Genomic DNA, 13,220 nt, shown 5'->3' on the forward strand with positions numbered 1-13,220 from the left:
AAACTTTGGTCTCGCCGATGACAAGGAGCAAGAACAAGTGAGCCGGGATGAGGAAGCCCCACCGTATAACCAACTGCCAGCAGAGGAAACATGCTACGCTCTTCTCACTGACGGCTCCTGCCGCATTGTGGGGATGAACCAGAAGTGGAAAGCAGCCGTATGGAGCCCCACACGACAGGTTGCACAAGCTACTAAAGGAGAAGGTGGATCAAGTCAACTTGCTGAACTCAAAGCTGTTCAGCTGGCCTTGGACATTGCTGAGAGAGAGAAGTGGCCAAAGCTCTACCTTTATACTGACTCATGGATGGTAGCCAATGCTTTGTGGGGTTGGCTGGAAAGGTAGAAAAAGGTAAACTGGCAATGTAGGGGAAAACCAATCTGGGCTGCTGATGAGTGGAAAGACATTGCCACCCGAGTAGAGAAGCTACCTGTGAAAGTCCGTCATGTGGATGCCCATGTCCCAAGAGTCAGGGCTAATGAGGAACACTGACACAATGAGCAGGTAGATCAGGCCTCAAAGATAGAGGTGTCACGGATAGACTTAGATTGGCAAAACAAGGGAGAATTGTTCCTGGCTCGATGGGCCCATGATGCCTCAGGTCATCAGGGCAGAGATGCCACGTATAAGTGGGCATGAGACCGAGGGGTGGATCTAACCATGGACAGTATTTCTCAGGTTATCCATGACTGTGATACGTATGCTGCCATCAAGCAAGCCAAGCGGGTGAAGCCCCTCTGTTATGGCGGGCATTGGTCCAAATATAAGTACGGGGAGGCCTGGCAGATTGACTACATCACACTGCCTCAAACCTGCCAAGGCAAGCGCTACATGCTGACCATGGTGGAAGCCACCGCTGGATGGTTGGAGACCTACCCTGTGCCTCACACCACTGCTCAAAACACCATCCCTGGGCCTCAGAAAACAGGTCCTTTGGAGGCATGGTACCCCTGAGAGAATTGAGTCAGACAATGGGACTCATTTCATGAACAGCCTCATAAACAGCTGGACTAGGGAACACAGCATTGAGTGGGTGTACCATATCCCCTACCATGCACCAGCAGCTGGGAAAGTCGAACGGTGCAATGGCCTGCTTAAAACCACCTTGAAGGCACTTGGTGGGGGGACTTTCAAGAACTGGGAGAGTAATCCACCAAAGACCACATGGTTAGTGAATACCCGAAGTTCCACTAACCGAGCAGGCCCTGCCCAGTCTGAGCTCTTGGTAACACCAGATGAAGATAAGGTTCCAGTGGTACACATGAGAGGTATGCTAGGGAAAACTGTTTGGGTGAACTCTGCCTCCAGCAAAGACAGTCCTGTCTGTGGGGTGGTTTTTGCTCAAGGACCAGGTTGCACCTGGTGGGTGATGCAAAAGGATGGAGAGACCCGATGCATACCCCAAGGAGACCTTGTTCTAGGGTGAACTATCTATGATACTGTGTCTGTAACTGCATGTATGTATATAATTTAAAGGTTCCAATTTGATGTAGTATGTTAGCATGGGAAAAATTTTGGGATAGATAATGTTGGGGGTTGGGGGAGTTTTTACTCCTTCCCTCAGTGGAGAAAATTTTTCCCATTAGCATGTCAAGGAACCTAGCCTGGGCAACTCCCTGGTTTTTTGATTGCTTAAGACAAAAAAGAGGGGTGGGGATGAATAGCTGTAAGTTGCTTTATCCTTGCGAGGAGCCACTCGCGCTTGCCGGCCCGAACGCGGAGGAGAGAACTTCTTTTTTCTCTGTGGTGCGACCAGGCCCTGCACTCCGACACTGCTACAGCTTCCTGCTTCTGAAAACAGCACTGAGAACTGGCAGGCAAATGGTAAGCAGAGGTTTGTTTTCCTTCACCCTTCTCCCACCTGGGACACTCCCCGCTGCCACTGCTGCCTGCCTGCTCCTGCAGTTCCCAAGACTGAGAAAAAAAAGCCACTCCGCCCCCGCTCCACTGGGACCGTGTGGCCTGACCGGACAAAAGGACTGAGACTGAGTTTCGTTCTGTTTTGTCACTGATCTGTTCATAGCTGATGTTGTTCTTGTTTGTCTTGTAGCTATATCAGTAAAGAACTGTTATTCCTAAACCCATACCTTTTGCCTGATAGTTCCTTAATTTCCAAATTATAGTAAACTGGGAGAGAGGGAATTTTTCACTCTCCATTTTGGGAAAAAAACTCTCGCCTTTTTCTTTCCTGGCAATACTGTCCCCTAAACCAGGACACTGGTGCTTCAGAATACTAGCTTTAAAAGAACTTTTCATTAAGCACATAATAATTAAAGGACAGTGCAATCAACTGCAAATACATGCCTAATTATTTTGCTACTAGTTACCCTAATGCTGAAAAATCCCTTTACATCTCTCCTGTCTAATGCTTCTTGCATATTATTCTTTTCTGTTACTCCTTTTCCTTAAAACCTGACTGCTTAACTATGCCTGTTCCAGCATCATGTAGGCCAATACACTCATAAACCACCTGCAGGACTACTTGTCCCCCATGAAGAAGTCTGTATCATTGTACAGTTGTCAGTGATGCATACACAATCTCCGGTGCTCTTTCCAAGACAAAGCATTTTGTTCCTCTCGTGTCTGTTACTAACACAGCCATTCTCCAATGTGATTCTTTACACACTTAGAACAGTTGTGTCACAGTATGTCCTGAGTGGGAACTGGAGTCCTGTGACAGCAAAAATACTGTGTATCCTGTTAGGAAAGCAATATAATCTCTTGTGCTTGGCAAGACTGCTCTAGGAATGTCTCTTAGCTAGACTTTAACCCAGTTATTGATAGCAGCATTAAAAGTGCACAAGCATAAAAGCCACTTAGTATCACAAAAATAGTTACCTTCCTTTGCTATTTTTATTTTTGACTGCTGAACAATTTGGAATAATCCAGACAGTTCAAGACTGCTTATATAAAGTGTGGTCACTCCTGTGAGAGCAGTTAGAATAATCTTACAGAGTCAAGCAAGGGATGACGAATGGGCACATTTAATTTTCCTAGAAAAGGACTGTTATTCCTAATTCCCATATCTTTCCCTGAGAGCCCCTTAATTTCAAAATTATAATAATTTGGATAGAGGGGATTTACATTTTCCATTTCAAAGAGACTATTCTGCCTTTCATAGTACACACCTGTCCTCCAAACCAGGACACTGGTAAAACAGATGTGCCTTTTTTCAGACAAGGCTCTTTTTGGGCAAACTGGAATGGACACATAAGCAGTAAGTGAGACCAGGGCAAAGAAACATGCTCCTTTTGTACCTCTTACCTCAACCTGTTTGTTTTGAAGGTTAAAGAGCTGAGCAAGAGGAGTAAAGGCAAAAGAAGAAAGAGAAAAGTGAAGACAAGAGGGGATAATGAAGGTTTAAGGAGAGGCACTTCTTGAGACTCATCGATGCAGACTGGGACTGGCAAGTCTCTCCAATAGTAGTGCCTGAAGGAAGATTTAGAGAATGGGCAACCAACAGCTGTCAGCAGTAGAACAAACAAAAACACGAGGCTTGTGGTCAGACATGAGTCATCCTGGAAGAAACCTGAAATAATAATAACACAAAGATACGTGGATTTATACTTTTTTGTTTTGAATTGAATACATGAATTTTCTACAGTTCTTGTTCAGGTAATTTTGCTTCAATAACTTCAGACTCATGTCCTTGTGGCTTCCATCCCCAGTATGTTCTAATGGGGTGCAGACACCTATGTGTGGTTGTTACAACCCACTGCAGAAGGCAAGGGTAACCCAAGTTCTTGTTAATAGATCCCTTGGAGTGGATTGGAGTGAAAAAACACTGAATGGTTGGTGTTTGTATATATACATATGTAGGGTTTATTATAGTACAGTTTGGTTGCAAAGAAAAACAGGTATGTAGCGATTTGGTTGTTATTATTATCTATAGTTATAGAACAACATGGAAGCATTTCAATATGAATGTACAACATCACCCAAGGATATACATAGGGGAAAAGAAAGAAAGAAAGAAAGAGAAAGGATGAGAGGAGAGCTCTCACCACCTGTAGGCTCAGGGCCAAGACCTCGTTGCTGCAAGTGAAGTGGTGGTTGTAGGCCAGATTCATTGGATGGGGCCAGAAGTCCCAAAGAAATAGTGGGGAAAAATCCCCAGGAAAATCCAAGGAGGAGGAGCCCTACAACCTAGTGGTTTGTACAATGGTTTTTAGCATTATAAGAGGCACCATCCAGTCTCCAAGGCTTGTCTCGTAACTCACTCGTAGCCCATCATTCACCCTGTGTCTTATCAGACCAGAGATAAGCCATTACACACCCAAAAGCTCACTGCCTCCATTTCAGCAAAGCACCCTGGCTTCTCCACAAATGAGGGAATGTTTTGAGTTATTATCCCTTAACAGTTCAGTCTCTCACAATGGCGTGATATGTGAATGCCACCTCCCTGAGATCTCTAAGACTGTATGAAGCCAATTGTGAAAATAACAGTAGCAAAGGGTTATCAGGTGCTTTGGAGCATGAAGACCAAGTTTTAACCAGCAAAGAGCATGTCCATCTACAACACCAAGGACAGGATTTTAGCAAGAGAGTGGCATTGAGCCTTACTTCATGACAAACAGAGATGATAGTCTTGGTGACACAAAGGAAAATGATCGCTCCTAGGAAGATGTTTATGTGTCAAGAAACTAGTCAAGAATCTGTGCAAGTTTACTAGGACAACTAATTCAAATATGTTCCAATCCAGATCTCAGCACTAGCATGCTTCTGGCAGCACACCAGGAGAGATTGGCAGGATTTTCTGTGTTTGTTTTTGTAATGAGTCCATGTCAAGTTTTAAGCAGGAGGTACTTGTTTTTAGTGATTACAGTGGGTACTGCCATAATGGTTTCAGAAGTGCAGTTTTTACAAATTTCTCTTGTCCCCTTTTGTGATTCAAGCTCTCAAAACCAACCCATGGCAGACACTACTGAAAAGGACACTTTCTGTTCCCCCTTTTCCAGGACCTTTCAGTGGACCCAGTGTGATCCCTTCCATCCCAGGGGTACAGCATGGCTGACACAGCCATTCCTGCACAACTGAGCATCTGTGCAGGATGGTCCTCAGCTGTAGGACTACTTGTTTGGTCTGTATCTAGACTTTAGTCTTCTTCTGGACATGCTGACAGGATTTCCTCTTCCTGAATTATGTGCTTTTTACCAAGCACTACACCCAACCTTCTCACTCACATAAGAAGTGCTGAAAAACATTGCTTATGTGTCCATTCCAGTTTGCCCAAAAAGAGCCTTGTCTGAAAAAAGGCACATCTGTTTTACCAGTGTCCTGGTTTGGAGGACAGGTGTGTACTCTGAAAGGCAGAAGACTCTCTTTGAAATGGAAAATGTAAACCCCCTCTCTCCAAATTATTATAATTTTGAAATTAAGGGGCTCTCAGGGAAAGATATGGGAATTAGGAATAACAGTCCTTTTCTAGGAAAATTAAAATACAAATACAGTACTACAAAGAACAATACCAAAATTCTGACAGTCAGAGTACAACCTGACACCCCGTCAGTCTAGGTGTTGGTAGCAGTCCCATTAAATGGTGGCTGCAGTCCCCCTGGAGTGACAGATGTGTTTCAGTTGAAGCAGTTGTCCTGTAGAAGGGTGCAGTTTTCCTCCAAAGGTCCGGTGATGATGTGGAAAGGTCTGATTTTCCTCTGGAATCCAGTGGAAAGGCTGCCTTGTGTGGGAGCCCAGGACATCCCGCCAGATTCCTTGGATGGCTTGAAAACCTGGCAGGGGACTCAGAAGCCTTGGCACTGAGCCCCAGACCCCTGTGCTTTTGATTTCAACCCCTGAGAAAAATTACCACCTTTGCATGAAGAGTTACAAGCCACAAAAAATAAGTAGAGTATAAGTTAGTTTATCACAAGGTGAAAAAGTAGATTTTTAAGTTTTTTTTAGAATAGGGGTCTAGGGTCAAGATGGAGGAACCTGGGCATGTTTTGTCCTTCTTTCTCCTTCTTAGCATCCATCTTTTAGGTGATGTTGGCACTTTTAGATTTGTTTAGAGTAGAGCCAGACTGTACAATATAAGTGATAGGTATTGGAAGATTGTAAATAATGTTTACGCAGTTTATAGTATAAAAAGATAATACCGCCCTGAAGGCGGGCAGTGTGCCTGGGACTGACCTGCTGAGTGGACCTCGGCTAGTCAGGGAAAGAACCTTTTAGATTAGATAAAATGAACAACCTCTGGAAACTACAGAAGATGACTCCTGACTCTTTCTCCGGTGCTTGGGCTGGGACACAGAGACTCTTAACATACCTAGGTGGTCATCTCGAGCTCCTGAGACACCACTGGCTTTAACTGGCGTCCCTGGGTGGGCCCCAGAGTGGGCACCAGGGTGGGCTACCAGCCTAAATTACAGCCTGAGAAGAGGCACACCATCGGAGAAAAGTCCAGGAAAGAAATTCTGACCTCTTGTCCTGGTTTAAAGGGACAGTATTGCCAGGAAAAGGAAATTCAGGAACTCTCAGACAAAAAAAGGTATGAGTTGGGAATAACAGTCCTTTACTGATATATTTACTAGACAAACAAAAAAACAGCATCAGCTGTATGAAAGAGAACAAAAAAACCCCCAGTGACAGAACAGAACAGAACGAAACAGTCTCAGTCCCTTTTTCCAGTCATCGATGCCCCTCCTCGTCCGCACAGTCGAGATGGAGCAGGGCAGGGCAGGGCAGGGCGCGGCTGCTGCAGAAGCAGGGGAGCGAGGCGGCAGCGCCGTCCCAGGTGGGAGAAGGGAAGAACTTGCTCACCGTGGGTGTCCCGTGGGTTCTCGGCGTTGTTTCTCAGAAGCAGGAAGCTTTTGCAGTCCGAGTCCAGCGGGGAAGAAACATGGAGAAGAAACAACCTCTCTCCTCCACTGGCGAGCTGCGAGTATCCTCGTACTCGCGGAAGGACAAAAGCAGGACTCCACCTTTCCCTAATGGAGCCATCGGGCTGGTCCAGCCGTTCCTTTGTCTTCAGCTCTTAACGGCTAATAGGGGAACCACCCCGGCTAGCTTAACATAATAATGGGAAAAATTTCTAAACCTCGCCAGCCCACAACACCTCTGCTGAGAGAAAGGCTGTTTCAAGCTCGACTCTGACGGGAGGAGACCCAGGAAATCCTCGCCTGTAATCTGCTGATCAGCAAACAGGGAAAACATCCTACTCGACTTTGAAGAAAACGTGCTTTTGGTAAGACAGGTCAAAATTCAGAACATGGGGGCAGATTCAGCCAAGAGCAAATAAACCTTCTGTCCACTTTAAAAGGCGTGGCGGCTACCCATCCAGTGGCTATTCCAGAAAAAAGAACTCAAAAGCTTATTATTGTGGGTCAGATTACAATTCCCACACGCAGAAACAGATCTGTTATTTGAGCCAGGGTTTTGGCAGCAAATTAATTTCTTTATGATCTAGCAACTAAAAAAGATAGAGTAGCCATGAAGCTTTTATCCCCAGCAAGGATAACGCTTGAAGTCATCTCTCGTGGAGCGGCAAATGTTGCCAGCTACAGAGGGCGATATAAAGTTCCCCAGAGACTGGGGGAGGATCTCCGTCCTGCCAGCAGCATGCGGAGGGATTTACGTCCAGCCAGCAGTAGACAACACTTGATAAACAGGAAGAGCCTGAGCTCGGGAGGAGTCCCCCGGATCCCCTGTTTCCCCTGGGTCACCAGAATATCCAGTTCCGGGAAAACTCAAGCTAGAAATCTTCCCAAGCGAATTGGAGAATTTAGACCTCTGTTTCATTAGCCTCCCAAATACCTTTACTCCGAAGCGCGGGGGAGTGGCAAAAGCGATTTGCGACGTTCCGGAGGCGAACGGGGGGGGCGCGGGGACTGCGGGGGATGCCACGGGGACTGCGGGAGATGCCGCGGGGACCGCGGGAGACGCGGCGGGAACAGCGCGCGAGATCGCGAAAGCGGGCAGTAAGCAGCCGTCTGCGATACGCCTGGCAGCGGCAGCGATAGGAGCGAGCGTCCAGGCGGAGCGGGGCGCGCGGCAGCAATGGCGGCGGGATACAGCAGGCATGAGCGGGGGATGAGAAACACGGAGGTGCTTGCAGGACAAACGCCGGCCGCGGGTGTGGGCACGGAACAGCAGGGAGACAGCTCCAATGAGAGCGAGGAGGGGACATCGGGCTCAGAGGGGGATGAAAACAGCGATAATGAGGGTGGTCACGATGAGACAGGGAACATTTCAGGGAGCGCGACAGCGCTGGACCAGGCAGAGAGGAGGCGTGATCACGGCAAAGGCAGCTGCGCCCCCGGGGTGACGCGAGCTGAGACGGGGCGTGCTCAGGGGGAAGGCGTTTCCCCCAGCACCATCACGTCGACGGCGTCTCGGTTCCCATGGCAACAGTCACAGCCAGAGCAGGCAATACAGCCCCAGTCTCTATCAGGGTCTGAGGCTGAGAGTTTCTCACAAAAGTTACAAGAGTTGTGTGAAACACTCAAAAACCTTTCTGAGTCACAAGAAAGAATTGGTAGCAAAAATATATCAAAAAAGGCAAAATCAAAAACTAGGTCCACCCCGGCAGGGCAGACGACAGCGCCACCTAGTGGCGGAAATGTAACTGCAAGATTTTTATCCAATTTCTTATAAAAAGCATTCCACTTCTAAGAAAAAAACCACAGGAATCTCCTGCTGAGCAACAAGATGACATCGCAGCTTCAGAGGGTGTTCCAGCCTGGGCGGTTTACAACTGATGCTAGCTCATCCAGTCAAGGACAATCAGTCATGATACCAAAAGGTATTCTTAACATTTTTTTATAATGTATGGGAACAACTTTAGAATCCTGTCCAGAGTTGTGGGCTGAGCTTCCACAGATTTTTCAAACAACTCAGCAATCACAGATCCCTGTTCCCCAGCCAGGACCAAGAACAGCTCAACAAGGGGTATCAGTACCTAAATAAAGGAAACTACATTATGGCAACAGGCACAATAGATAACTCCCCTCAGCAGACAAGCGCCCATGGAAACTCAGACATTGATAGATTGGCCAAGTATTAGAATGAATTTAGCGAAAGATAGACAATGTCCTGTGATTGGTACAGGAGACATTGCAATGCCTGTCAATTATAATCCACAGGGCCAAAATCCAAGATGGGAACGATTAGATCATGAGGTAGTTACAGATCTAATCAAGGCCATCAGAGACAATGGACTGGGATCTTCATATTTTAAACAACTTCTAAAGGCACTTTTAATATATATGACTTAACTCCATATGATCTCAGATCTCTTGTGTCGCTGATTCTCACAGACACACAAGCAGTGGTGTGGGACAGCAGATGGAGAGGAGCTCTCCAAGAGCTGAGGACCAAATACCAAGGTGGGCCTAACACAACTCTCACCATGACACTGTTAGCAGGCGATCCTCCTGAGGACAACCCAGCTCAGCAAGTGAGGCTTCCACAAGAGGTGCTGAATGACATCAAAGAAGCTGCAAGAAAGGCAATTCTACAAATTGCACCAGCAGGCATTTAGGATACCATCTACACAGACATCAGGCAAGGTGTTTCTGAACCGTTTTCCTCATTCACAGATTGACTCACACAAGCCATGGGCAGGCAGGTGACTGATGAGGCAGCAAAACCACATCTGCTCAAAAGCCTTGCATTTGCCAATGCCAACCAGGAATGCAAACAAGTCATCAGTGCAATGCCAGGTCAGCCCTCTCTGGCAGAGATGGTGGAAACGTGCAGCAAGGTGGGGACACCTCAGCATGCGGCATCCGTCGTAGAGGAACGACTGGAGGAACAAATGGAGAAAATGCTCCAGGTACAAAGTGAAAACCTCGAGAAGGTTCATGCAAACTTTCAAAAACATAACTACTCCCCTGGAGGACAGTGTTACAAATGTGGGGGGTTTGGACATTTCAAGAGGAACTGTCCTCAACTCACAAAGACTGGAAAGCCACCAGATGTTTGCCCAAGATGCAGGAGAGGAAAACACCTTGCAAGTGAGTGTCGCTCTCAGATAGATGTGGAAGGAAGACCCCTACCCCTTCCGGGAAACTCAAAAAAGAGCGCAAATCGTGAGCGCGCAACGACACAAGTGATGGCGATGACACTGGGAACAACACCACAGACAGGACAATCATCGGGGATCATCAATCAGATTCCCTCAGCAGGGCAATTGCTGGCATCCCCAGTGACCCAGAATTACTGCTGCCCGGAGCACAATGCATCCTGGCAGCTTCCAAATTGATATGCTTCCTGAATTAAAGTCATGCAGTGATACATGCAGGTGTCACTGGGGCCTCCTGGAAAAGGTAGGATTTTTTAATAATAGGCAAAGACAGAAGCAGCATCTTTGGACTGATCATTTTTCCTACAATCATTTCAGCAGATCGCAACGAAGAGCTGACAGTTTTAGCCAGAGCTCTTTGACCACCATTAACTATCCCAGAAAACACTCCAATAGCCAAAGCTATTGCTTTATCACCTCATCCAATGGAACAAGTCATGCCAGTGTTTGATCCAGAGGATCCTTCATTCAACGACCATGTGGAAATTCACGCCTCGTGGGTGGAGCGCATAGGTCGGGATCGACCCATCATTTTCTGTCAACTGACATGTGGTGACAAGACAATCACCATCAAGGGGATGCTTGATATGGGGGCAGATGTCACAGTCATTTCATATATTTTTTGGCCTCAGGAATGGACTCTAGCAGTACCCTTGGCTTCAGTCACAGGCATGGGGGAAGCTCTGTATGTCTGCAAAGTAAAAATGCAATTGTTGTTATACGACCAGGGGGAAAAACAGCATTCATTCGTCCTTTCATTGTGCAAAAGCCCATCACAATATGGGGGAAGGACCTTTCGGCACAATGGGGCCTGAGACTGGAACTGGATTTTTAGTGGGGGTCACTGTAGCACTCACCACTCCAAAACTGACCTAGAAGACAGATAAACCCCTTTGGGTGGATTAGTGGCCCCTGGAGCAAAAGAAATTGAGTGCTCTGGAGAGTCTGGTCAAGGAACAGCTGCAAAAGGGACACATTAAACCAACAATTAGTTCCTGGAATTTTCCAGTGTTTGTCATTCATAAGAAGACTTCAGGTTCATGGAGATTGATTCATGATCAGAAAACTCAACGAGGTCATCGAGGAAATGGAACCACTTCAACTGGGACTTCCTTCTCTCACAATGATTCCGAGAGATTGGCTACTTGTGATCATCAATCTCAAGGACTGTTTTTTTAGCATTCCGCTTCATCCAGATGATGCCCATCAACTAGCATTCTCTGTTCCAAGTCTCAACTGGGAAGAACCTCTGGAAAGGTACCATTGGGTGGTTTTACCACAAGGCCTCAAAAACTCACTGGCTATTTGCCAGTGGTACGTGGCTCGAGCTTTGGCTCCAGCAAGGGAAAAATATCCAGAAGCGAAAATCATTCATTACATGGATGATTTACTCATTGCAGCATCAACACAACAAGAGCTACAAAAAGCTCATGACTGTATGATTACAGAAGTGCAAAAGGCAGGACTGGAAATCAGCACTTCAAAGATTCAAGAGATCATGTTCCAAATCTCAGTTTTTATCTAGGTAGGAAAGGCTTGGCTCCTCCCCCTGGCTGGAGTATCTCCCAATGGGATGATGTAATTTTATAGTCATATAGTCAGTCATATTGGCCCATTAGCAGCCAATATATTCCTGGAGAAAGGATGGGTTGTGGAAAAGATAAAGAACACTGGCCCCCACCTGGTTTTAAAGATGGCCCATTAGCACATAATATGTCCCACGGAGATAAGGATCACTGCCCCACCCGGCTTCAACAGATGGTGATAGAATACACATTTCTGGTCACATCCTGTACTGCAACCCAAGACACACAATTACTGTCATATCACTAGAGGAAGACAATATAGCTGTGATATACTCTTATTACAAATCAAGAATAGCAGGGATCTCTTTAATTTAGCATCTTAATGCTACTTATTCAAATGTCTCAGAAAGGTTTCCACAGCTCTTTTAATTCCTACAAGCACAAGCATGAGAAGACAACCAATTCTGAATTATATACTGTGGATAATATTATCTAAAATCCCCAGAAATTTCTGCAGAATATGACATAAATTTTATGTGAATCTGGAGGTCATGGTGTTCTTACGGTTATCAAATATAGCCCATATTGCAGTATGGGATCTCCCTCTGGGTTTGCAAGTATTTGCTTTAGGCTTTCTTGTTAGTTTGATGTCTCCATACAAAAGAAATGTAAAAGTGAAAATTTGGCAGAGCTGACTGAAGTCCAAGGTGCTTTTGCTACTCTTCATGTCCACTGAAAGGTGCTAAATACCCTGAGAAGAGTAGTGGTAAATTTTTTTCAGACCTTGCCCAGTATCTGAATCACCTATGTCCTAAAAAGTGACTTGTACATTTTAGAATATGCAGATCACAAACGGGCTGTGAAAAAGTATGGCTTATCGCCCACTGCACTTCTTTCTGGAAATAAAGGTGGGTTTTTGGTTTTTTTTTTGGTTTTGTTTTTTTGTTGTTGTTGTTGTTGTTTGTTGTTTGGTTTGGTTTTGTTTTTTGGTGTTTTTTTTTCATTTATTTTACCTCAGAAGTTCAGTAAAATGGAGGTTTTTGGAAATTTCTTAGCCCAAGACTCAGATGTTCCAAAAGAGCTTGTTCATCCATTACGGGAAAGGCCAAGGTATTGAAACTTCTGCACGTGTATTTTGTCCGTTCTTGCAAAGTATTGAAGTTAAAGAGCAAAATCAAAATGGAACTTCAATCACAATAAAAATTTGGTTAAAACACCGCCAGTATTTACTGGCAATGAAATATTAGAAATCAATTACAGTAATTTCACGAATACAAGCCGCACCAATTTGACCAAAATTTTGGTGGAAACCCGGAAGTGCGGCCAATATTCCGGGGCGGCTAATACATTAACAAAATTCTAAAAGCTGCCAACACGGAAGTGAGAGCCCGTGGCAGCCCCAAGCCAAGCTGGAGCCCGGCCGGCCCCGGCAGAGGTGGGAAAGCCTGGCAGAGGCGGGGCCAGCAGTGTGGGGGGCGGGCGGCAGAGCCCGGGCCAGCAGGGCGGGGGAGCCCGGGAGAACTGGGGCTAGCAGTGCAGGGGAGCATGGCAGAAGCAGGAAGGCCGACGGGTGGGGCTGCCTGGCAGCAGGGGAAGCCCAGCAGAATCGGGGCCAGCAGCGTGGGGGAGCCCGGCAGTGCGGGGGCCTGCAGTGCCGGCCAGGGCGAGGAAACGC

General features: G+C 46.3%; 1 long non-coding RNA gene across 1 annotated transcript; it reads left to right on the forward strand.

The window, feature by feature from the left end:
- The first annotated feature begins 6,964 nt into the window (after positions 1–6,964).
- On the forward strand, positions 6,965–11,423 carry LOC117005787. The gene is made up of 2 exons (XR_004419879.1): positions 6,965–8,738; positions 9,227–11,423. It is a non-coding gene; the product is annotated as an uncharacterized LOC117005787 (long non-coding RNA).
- Positions 11,424–13,220: the final 1,797 nt, after the last annotated feature.

The sequence above is a fragment of the Catharus ustulatus genome, chromosome 1 (genome assembly GCF_009819885.2).
Source record: "Catharus ustulatus isolate bCatUst1 chromosome 1, bCatUst1.pri.v2, whole genome shotgun sequence".
Lineage (NCBI taxonomy): Eukaryota > Metazoa > Chordata > Aves > Passeriformes > Turdidae > Catharus > Catharus ustulatus.